We start from the raw sequence: 11,095 nt of genomic DNA, 5'->3' as shown, positions 1-11,095 counted from the left end.
AAAACATCATTTTCAAGCGTGGCCATTGCCAGTACCGCCAGACTGGCCCTCATGCCAGTGGCACTTTAAAAGCCACCCATTACACTCTCGGAGTGGTTGGCATTAGGAAGGGCATCAAGCTGTAGAAACTCTGCTAGATCAGATTGGAGCCTGGCACAGCCATCTTGTTCGCCAGTCTTCAGTCAAATTGTCCAACCCATGCTAGCATGGAAAGCAGACGTTAAACAAGGATGATGATGCTGATGATATATCATCATCATCATCATCGTCGTTTAACGTCCGTTCTCCATGCTAGCATGGGTTGGACGGTTCGACCGGGGTTCTGGGAAGCCAGAAGGCTGCACCAGGCTCCAGTCTAATTTGGCAATGTTTCTACAGCTGGATGCCCTTCCTAACGCCAACCACTCCGTGAGTGTAGTGGGTGCTTTTTACGTGCCACTGCACAGGTGCCAGGCGGGGCTGGCAACGGCCACGGTCAGATTGGTGTATTTTATGTGCCACCGGCACGGAAGCCAGTCGAGGCGGTGCTGGCATCGGCCACGAGTCGGATAGTGCTTTTTACGTACCACAGACCAGGGATCCTGGTGGTTCAATTCGATTTCGATTTCGCTTGCCCCAACATGTCTTCACAAGCAAAGGGGGTTGGCAAGGTGCCTGTCGTACGGTCGCATTGGAGTTTTACGTGCCACGGCCACGAGTCGGATAGTGCTTTTTACGTACCACCAGACCAGGGATCCTGGCTGGTTCAATTCGATTTCGATTTCGCTTGCCCCAACATGTCTTCACAAGCAAAGGGGGTTGGCAAGGGGCCTGTCGTACGGTCGCATTGGAGTATTTTACGTGCCACGGCCACGAGTCGGATAGTGCTTTTTACGTACCACCAGACCAGGGATCCTGGCTGGTTCAATTCGATTTCGATTTCGCTTGCCCCAACATGTCTTCACAAGCAAAGGGGGTTGGCATGGGTGCCTGTCGTACGGTCGCATTGGAGTTTTACGTGCCACGGCCACGAGTCGGATAGTGCTTTTTACGTACCACCAGACCAGGGATCCTGGCTGGTTCAATTCGATTTCGATTTCGCTTGCCCCAACATGTCTTCACAAGCAAAGGGGGTTGGCATGGGTGCCTGTCGTACGGTCGCATTGGAGTATTTTACGTGCCACGGCCACGAGTCGGATAGTGCTTTTTACGTACCACCAGACCAGGGATCCTGGCTGCGGTGGTTCAATTCGATTTCGATTTCGCTTGCCCCAACATGTCTTCACAAGCAAAGGGGGTTGGCATGGGTGCCTGTCGTACGGTCGCATTGGAGTATTTTACGTGCCACGGCACGAGTCGGATAGTGCTTTTTACGTACCACCAGACCAGGGATCCTGGCTGGTTCAATTCGATTTCGATTTCGCTTGCCCCAACATGTCTTCACAAGCAAAGGGGGTTGGCATGGGTGCCTGTCGTACGGTCGCATTGGAGTATTTTACGTGCCACGGCCACGAGTCGGATAGTGCTTTTTACGTACCACAGACCAGGGATCCTGGCTGGTTCAATTCGATTTCGATTTCCGCTTGCCCCAACATGTCTTCACAAGCAAAGGGGGTTGGCATGGGTGCCTGTCGTACGGTCGCATTGGAGTATTTTACGTGCCACGGCCACGAGTCGGATAGTGCTTTTTACGTACCACCAGACCAGGGATCCTGGCTGGTTCAATTCGATTTCGATTTCGCTTGCCCCAACATGTCTTCACAAGCAAAGGGGGTTGGCATGGGTGCCTGTCGTACGGTCGCATTGGAGTATTTTACGTGCCACGGCCCCGAGTCGGATATTTATATGTGTATAGTATCAGTACCATGAAAAATGCACCCAGTACACCCTATAAAATTAGTGGTGTCAGGAAAGATAAATAACCATAGAAACCAAACCAAAAATAAACCAGACAAATCTATAACCCCGCCAGTTCATGTAAATGAGTAGTGTGTAGTACCCCTGAATATGTGCTGGCTTCAGCAATAGTAACTCATCCAACCCATTCCAGCGTGGGAAACAGATGTAAAATGATGCTGCTGCTGCTGATGATGTCAACAAGGTGAGTGTGCGTGTGCACATGTGTGCATGTGTGTGAGAGAGAGTGTTTATGAGTGTGTGTGTGTGCGTGCGTGCAAATGCATGTATATGTGTGCACATGCATGTGTGCGTGTGCACATGCATGTGTGTGTGTGTGTCTATGTGTGCCTTTGTGTATATATTTCTTTACTACCCACAAGGAGCCAAACACAGCAGGGACAAATAAGGACAGACAAACGAATTAACTTGATTATATTGATCCCAGTGCGTAACTGGTACTTATTTAATTGACCCCGAAAGGATGAAAGGCAAAGTCGACCTCGGCGGAATTTGAACTCGGAACGTAATGACAGACAAAATACGGCTATGCATTTCACCCGGCGTGCTAACTTTTCTGCCAGCTCGCTGCCTTTGTGTATAGTAGTATTCACTGGTGTAAATTCCTTGTGGTATTTACTCCTTAATCAGAGCTAATTCTCTTAAAGGGGCCATGAGTCAGAGTAAACAAATACTAGATTAAGTAGTGAGGATGATATAATTGACAAAACTCCCTTGGAGCTGATGCCCCAGCATGGCCACAGATCATGGAATGAAATTAGCATAGAAACCAAAAGAATGCTCTTCCTTTTGTTAAGCACTTCATTATAAAGGAGACCTGGAATTTGTTGTTTATCTAAGCTAAAATAGACAAGTAGGTTAAATTACCCAACCTGTGTATAAAGTACAGCCATATACATTCACTATAAGACACTCATTGTGTACTGGTTGATAGTTGAATAATATTGTCATTGCCCTCCATTATATAACTTTCTCTATCTCTCTAGATTCAACCTAGTTCAACTTAAAATGGTGTTCCCACAATGTTTTTCTTTCTCGGCATTTATACTCTACATTTTCCTTAACCCTTACGTTACCAACCCGGCTGAAACCCGCTCTGAGTACAAATGTCTTATAATAAAATAATAATAATGAAATTATTGTATACAGTGCTCAGGTGCACCACAACTTGTCAGAGTATATGCAGTAATGTACAAATGTCTGGAAAGTGAACAATGCATGAGTCAGATACATGCTTGTGTGTGTATGGAGGGGAGAAAATCAGGTGTAGTGTTGGCGAATCTCAGAAAGCATGGAAGTTTTCAAGGATGCAGTGCTCCGACAACTAACAACTGATGCCGGCAGTTTGTTCCATGCTTCAGCAACTCTCAGCGTGAAAAAATGTTTCCTGGAGTCATGGGAGCTGTGCTGTTTTCTGACTTTGTAAATATGTCCATGGGTGTTAAATGGGTGGAGTTTGAAAAGGTGCTCAGAGTTATTGTTTGTACGATGATTGATAATTTTATGTGTGTCTGCCAAGTCAGCTGCCAGATGTCGGAGTTTCAATGTGTCCATGCCCAGTGAAGTAAGGCGTTCAGGATATGGCAAATGCCTGATGGAGGGTATTCTTTTGGTTGCACGTCACTTGTTTTCATAAGTTTGGAATTAAAATCTTCCACTAAACCTTAGTCAAAATTTATGTTCCTAACACTAGCTGAATGATTACTAAGTTGTTTTACTAAATCCTTTGTTATACTTAAAGTAATTGAAAGAAACACAGAGCATCTCAAAATAAATACAGTAATGAAAGGTTTAATACTTCAACATTGATAATTTATACAGATTCCCCCCCCCCACACACACACACACAACCACTAAATTAAAGCATTGTCTACATACACATAAATACTACAATATAATTAATTTTATTTCTTTGTTTATAAAGTTTGTTTCATGCACATGTTAAGTTTAAAGCTAGTACTGTGGAATAGTGGCATGACTCCAGTATTTCAAACCTGAAACACAGGTTCAATTTCTAGTTGAACCTATTCCTCGAAATTGTTATTTCTGACCAAAGTCAATAGTCTTCAAAGGACACAGACTTTACCAGGATCATATCTGATAACACAATGTGAGATGACACATCTTTCTATGTGGATGAACCATCCATTAATAGTTTCAATAATTTTTTTCATTTTTCAACTAGAATTTACATATATAATTTTAGGTCTTTATTATTATCATTATTGTCTGAGAGAACCATAAGCACGTTGGGCAAAATTCTTAGCAGAATTTTGTCTGTCTTCATGTTCTGCCAAACAGTTCTTACTCCTCTCTTTCAATACCTTATATAAAGTAACCACTTTATCTCCTATTCTCCTTCTTTGGCAAGAGGGCTCTTTAGTTTTGCTAATTATAAGACAACCTCCCTAATGACGGTGCCATGAAAAAAATATTCAATATACTCAGTAAAGTGATTGGCTTTAAGAAGGGCACCCAACCATAGGAACCATGCCAAAACTGAAACTCCAGAGCAAGATGTTAGTGACAGAAAAGGCTTCTGAGGCGAGCTGGCAGAAACGTTAGCACGCCGGGGGAAATGCTTAGCGGTATTTCGTCTGCCGTTATGTTCTGAGTTCAAATTCCACCGCGGTTGACTTTGCCTTTCATCCTTTCAGGGTCGATAAATTAAGTGCCAGTTACACACTGGGGTCGATATAATCGACTTAATCCGTTTGTCTGTCCTTGTTTGCCCTCTCTGTGTTTAGCCCCTTGTGGGTAGTAAAGAAATAGGTATTTCGTCTGCCGCTATGTTCTAAGTTTAAAATTCTGCCGAGGTTGACTTTGCCTTTCATCCTTTCGGGGTCGATAAATTAAGTACCAGTTACGCACTGGGGTCGATGTAATTGACTTAATTCGTTTGTCTGTCCTTGTTTGTCCTCTCTGTGGTTAGCCCCTTGTGGGTAGTAAAGAAATAGGTATTTCATCTGCCGCTACGTTCTGAGTTCAAATTCCGCCAAGATTGACTTTGCCTTTCATCCTTTCAGGGTCGATTAAATAAGTACCAGTTATGCACTGGGGTCGATATAATCGACTTAATCCGTTTGTTTGTCCTTGTTTGTCACCTCTATGTTTAACCCCTTGTGGGCAATAGAGAAATAAGAAAAGGCTTCTGACAAAAGTAAATCTACCTCAACAAATTCCGTTTGCCTCATACAAGCACGAAAAGTGGATGTAAAAATGATGATAGTGATAGTGACAAATTTATTGTAATATTTAATACAAAGGCGACGAGCTGGCAGAATCGTTAGCGCACAGGACATAATGCTTAGCGGCATTTCGTCCGTAGTTACTCTTTGAGTTCAAATTCTACTAAAGTCGACTTTGCTGTTTATCAGAGATATTTTGGTAAAATAAGCACCAGTTGAACACTGGAGTCGATGCAATCGATTTACCCCCTCCCCCCACCGAAATAAACCAATATTTATTTACTATATATTGTTAAAGTTAACAACGAAGGAAAATTTTCAGTCTTGAAATTTTATTAAAAATATAATTTACCATAAGCTGTGAGATCTTTTCGGTTTGAACGGCAGTTTTTTCTAGCGGTGTCATATGAAATTGTCACCCATAATTATGACCCTAGTATCGATCTATTGCATTTCAATCTGTTTTAGGGTTAGGGGTGGGGGGAATGGTATCTTTTTTTCTTCCCAAATGTAAATAAACCCAATCTGTTTCTTAAACGAGGGACGTATTCATACGGCACAGAATGTTGTTTACCTCAATGGACGTCATTGATTAGTTGAAATTGCAGAAATTGAAGAAAAAAAACAACAAATATCTTACAAACTATAGAATTTTCTTAATAAACCCAAGAGTATAAGATGTTTTATAAACACATGCCACCAGTATATGAAGTTTAAAATATTTTAGTTACCTAGAAATTATGTTAAAAAAACTGCCGTTCAAACCGAAAAGATCCAATATTTGTTATCTAAATTTGTAACAAGTAAACAATTTTCCTTCTGTAAATTATAGTAATTAGCCATCACCATAACATTTATATTTAACTTTTAACCAATCATCTTTTGTGATTTTCGGTTCATATAAAAAGTGAGGTTTTCCGAACAAAGGGAGATAATCCGAATCTAAGTTGTTTCCCCTGGTTGCAGCTCGCGGAGCTCAAATGTTGTCTTTTGTTGCTGTTGATATGACTGTTTAGCCCTACGTCAACCTTGATTGAGCAAAAATATTATCGAAATTATTCCAGTATTGATCCCCTTTTTGTTTATCTACATATCTATTTGTTTTTTAATGGACGCATACGTTTAATATTACATTATCCCGTATCGTATTGTTTTAAGATAATAAAGTGTGATTTAAGGAACATTTGGCTGCTATGTTTTACAGATAAAGTGACCAGGTAAAGGCTCCTTTGAAATTCACTAGACTCTTGGGCTGCGATGCTTATTACTTGGGGAATGCGAGAGTAGAGGAATTGCAGAACTGGTATAAACAAAATATCCTTATGGTATTTAGTTGCATAATTTTAAACACAGAATTCAGATTGCACCAAGGTCAATTTTGCACTTCTCCAGGGGCTTCATGAAATAGCTAGCAGTCTTGTGGAGGATCAATATAAACGACTATCACCTTTTACCAAATATGTTGCCATGGGCCTAAGTCAAAAACATTGTGAATATTTTTCAGTGACTAGATTTCTATATATAGAGGAATCAGTTTCTTTTATGCTTTCTGCTTTTCCAGTCAAACCCATGCCAGCATGGAAAGCAGATGCTAAATGATGGTGATGATGATGATGAGGAGGATATATATGTGTATATATATACATATATAAGAGAACAAAGTGTACATACATATATATATATATATATAGTTAATCCAAACATGAAAACACAACAACGCGAGGACGTGGAACAAGTATAGTATTATTGGACGCTCAGGAAATAAGGAGGGTTTAACGTTTCTGGTGGAGCTCTACGTCAGAAACATAGGAAAAGGAAAGATCCAAAGAAGGGAATATATATACGAGCTAAACGCACCCACTCCAATGGACGGTGCTGTGTTGTCAAACATTTAAACCAAATTTTCTCAAAACAATTTGTCTGACCGTCCCATAGGCCTCCCCTTTGAGAAACACTGATTTAACCTAAATTTGAGACACCAGCAAAAGAAGAAATAAAGATAGACTTTTTTTTTATTCCAAAGGAAAACAATTTTATTCAAACAAATATGCAACCAAAGAGTTTAAAGTACCAGTAATGATAAGGCTGTTGACTGGAAGTACACAAACATGGTTTAAACAGTAAGCTTGGCAGGAAAGAAATGTGCCTTTAAGCAGTACAAAAACAACAAAAAATTAAAGGTGCAGTTATGTAAAGGTTGACGGAAGAAAAGCAGGACAAAAACGGCTTTTTTTATTGCATTCTCACCTGGAATCGATTTTTGTAATTTTTTCAAGACTTATACACGCCCTGATACCATTGGTATCTACATATCAAATTTGAGCACAATCGGATGGAGGATACCCAAGATCCTAGAAGATACACAGACAGACAGACAGAACGGATTTTATATAAGATATATATATAAGAGAACAAAGTGTACGTATATATATATATATATATATATATCAATATCAGTAATACAGTGATTGTTTCTTGTCAGGAACAAAAAGATTAATAGGACTGCTATAGAAGTGCTCTATTGAAAGAGACAAAAATATCAAATTAAAGTTATTGAACAGGTTATTGAAATGCAAGGTCATCCGCATAGCATTTCATAATTCGAACATTTAATCATAGAATATACATATAAACATCCCGCAAGATGGAACATAATTCATCTGTACAAGCATACAAGCATATAATAATAAGGTGCGAGAAAAAAATTTTTTTCATCACAGTTTAGAGTTAATACTTTAGCGATTCAGAAAAATACATTTTTTTAAAAACAAGATGGCTGGTTTGCCAATTAAGCACATTACAAATACTACAGATAAATACAGAGAACCCTCCAACTGCAATAATAAGAGGCCTTTGAATAGTAATATGTTTAGGGATACTCGCAATAGGTACAGGTATAAGAAAATTAATAATTTTGATAAGGAGTTAAACAAAACGGGAGGTTCACGGTCTAGGATAAGGGAAGTTGTTTGGTTTGCTCCCCCTTTCTCCCTTAGAGTAAGGAATTTACCGAAAATGTTCTTTAGAATTCTGAAGTAGAACTTCCCAAAGAATCATAAATACTATAGCATCTGCAACAAGTCAACGATAAAATTCTCTTACTCTGTAATGCCTATCTTTGCTTCCATCATTGCTTCAATCAATAGAAGCAAGCTTGCTGGGTGGAATAGCGGAAAAAGTTCCTTTGAGGATGACCAAGGAACTGCGTATGATAATCTTGTAACGCCTAATGCCAATGCTACAAGCAGTCTACCTTTACCGGGTATATCGAACCCATGTAATAAGGGAAGATTTGATGGAATGAAAGAGGGAAACCCTTCTGGAATTGGAGATACAATAAGTAAAGGAAACAATAGGAATAAAACTAGGAAAGGCCCCGGAAAGACATGTAACTGTAGAAAACCCGAATTATGTCCTTTGGATGGTTCCTGTCTAGTTACCAACGTAATATATAAATGTGTAGTCAAGGACGAAGATAAGCTAATAAATTTTATATAGGTAGCACGATAGACTTTAAGGCGAGATATAGATCACACATGAGCTCTCTTGCTAACGGCAAATACTGTAACTCAACTACACTTGCATCCCATATACACAACCTGAAGAAAAATAATAAGAATTATCATCTAGAATGGTCCATTATTTCTAAAACCCCAAATTTCAGGAGAAATATCAACAAGTGTAGGCTATGCATAAGGGAATCACTTACCATCCTTAGGTGTTATGGACCGCACATTCTGAATAAATTTACGGATGTGATTCCCTTTTGCATACATAAATTTTCTTCTACATTCTTAAAAGTCTATAGGAAAAATAAGTTGTAGAAAATAATTGATTTAGCTTTTACAGGATTGAAACCACGGAGGCTCAATTTAATTCAATTTAGTTCAATTTAATGTAATTGAACTTAATTTAATTTAATACACCCATTCTTTTTTAATCTATAGTAATAAAAATAAGTTGTAGAAAATAAATGGTTTAGGCTTTTACAGGATTTGAAACCACGAAGGCTCAATTTAATTCAATTTAATTTAATACACCCATTTTTAAAAATATTTATATATATATATATATATATATATATTTTACCGCCTTATTTCTCTACTGCTTTAAAAAAAAAAAAAAATTTTTTACTGCTTTAATTCTTTCTTTTTGGGCTTATCCAAGCATGGATGCTTCAATGGGAAAGCACACAGCATTGTACTAGCCTGGTATGCGATGATGTCTGTCTTTATGTATTTTTTTCCCCTGACGAAGGAGGTATTATCTTGATGCACCCTAGTGCTTTAAACATAATAATACACCCCTGAAATGGCCATAGGGATAAGTAAATATTGTTTCCTTTTTAACTATAAGGCGTGTAACGAACTTAGTGAATATATCTTCTCTTGTACTTTCGGGGTACAAGAAAGCAATCACTAGCCGTTGCTTTAATAATCCAGATTCTCTACCAGTCAGAAACAACAAGACGCAGACGTAAATAATATATATACTACTTATTCTCTAATGTGGTAACAGTAACAATAAGTGGTTATCTGATATCCTTGGTTCTGGGCGCGCAAGGCTGAAAGTTAATGGATTGTAATATTTACAATGTTCAGCCGCTAAAAACAGAACGGGTTAAAGATGGCGTCCGGAACAGGGAAGATGAATGTGGTCGGCAACAATTTGGTGAAAACCTTCGGCCGACTGCTATCAGAGCTGGACAGCGAGAAAATATACGTCCGTCGCCTTCGGTCGCTGCTGTCCCAAGTCGCCGCTGACTGCTGCTAGTGGTCAAACGTTCTACGACCCCCTTGCCTCGCTAACTGCTACGTAGGCAATAGGGTCGTGCTTCCGGTGGTTCGCGCATGCGCGAGAGGGCCCTTCCTTTCTGTGCCTTGGTGAAGGCACCAACACTCGCACGCGCGAAATAGAAAATGGACGGTGCGCGCGCGCGCACCGTTATAGGATCACTACAAGGCTCCCCTCCAGTGCGTACGCACGAAGGAAACTTATTGTAGTGACTGCAAAACTCAAGGTGGACACCAGACAACCAAATAGCACACAATATAATAAAATGGCAAAATTTATAACATACACAAGAAATTTACTAAAGGAAAAAGAGAAAAAATACTCAATGAGCAAAAATCAAGAGTGCATGCATGAAAGTGTATACGTCACAAAGTATAAACCCTTCCGCTGAAAGGAGCGGAGGGAAAGCAAAACTCACAGTCAATGAACCTAGGCGAAATTAAAATCCAACTTCTCTAAAGGTGGTTGATCCTGCAAAATAGCAGTTAAATCAATTGCTGCAGGAGAGGAAATGGAATTGACAGAAGCTCGCTAGTAACACAAAAAGGCAAAAGTGCAAACATGCTGGTGTGATGCGCGACACAGATAATTTTCTGTTAATTACGTGACCAAACAGTGGTCTAACAGGGAAAAATAATTACGCCTAAACATGGCGCAGCGCATGTGAACATCCGACGTCCTATGAGTCGGGAAAAAACTAAGCTACTGCAAACGTGTTGCAAAGAACAAGGCAAGTACACGTGCGGAGCAAAAGGCGCATGAAATGCAATAGGGCTTGCCAGACCGAAAAACAGCAAGAATATGCCAGTGGTTGAGCGATTATATGCCTCGTTCGTACAGGAACAAAAGTATGACATGCTGGCGCGTTATAATGAACAAACAACCCTCTCTATGTATACGTGACCCCTTAGGGTCTACAGAAATGAGGTGTGTCCACAAAAGGCATATTTAGCATGGAAAAAACAAGCGAGAAAAGCATGTGTGACGTATGTATGTGAGAGATATGCTCCTATATATATATATATATATATATTTTATATATTTTTATATACCTATATATTTTTATATAGTACTTTATATTATATTTTTACTTTCTAGGTGTTGTAATGTTTTTTTTAAAAAAATGTATTTTTCTGAATCGCTAAAGTATTAACTCTAAACTGTGATGGAAAAAATTTTTTGTCGCACCTTATTATTATTATATGCTTGTATGCTTG

The sequence above is a fragment of the Octopus sinensis genome, linkage group LG6, assembly GCF_006345805.1.
Source record: "Octopus sinensis linkage group LG6, ASM634580v1, whole genome shotgun sequence".
Lineage (NCBI taxonomy): Eukaryota > Metazoa > Mollusca > Cephalopoda > Octopoda > Octopodidae > Octopus > Octopus sinensis.
Note: the sequence above shows the minus strand (reverse complement) of the source record.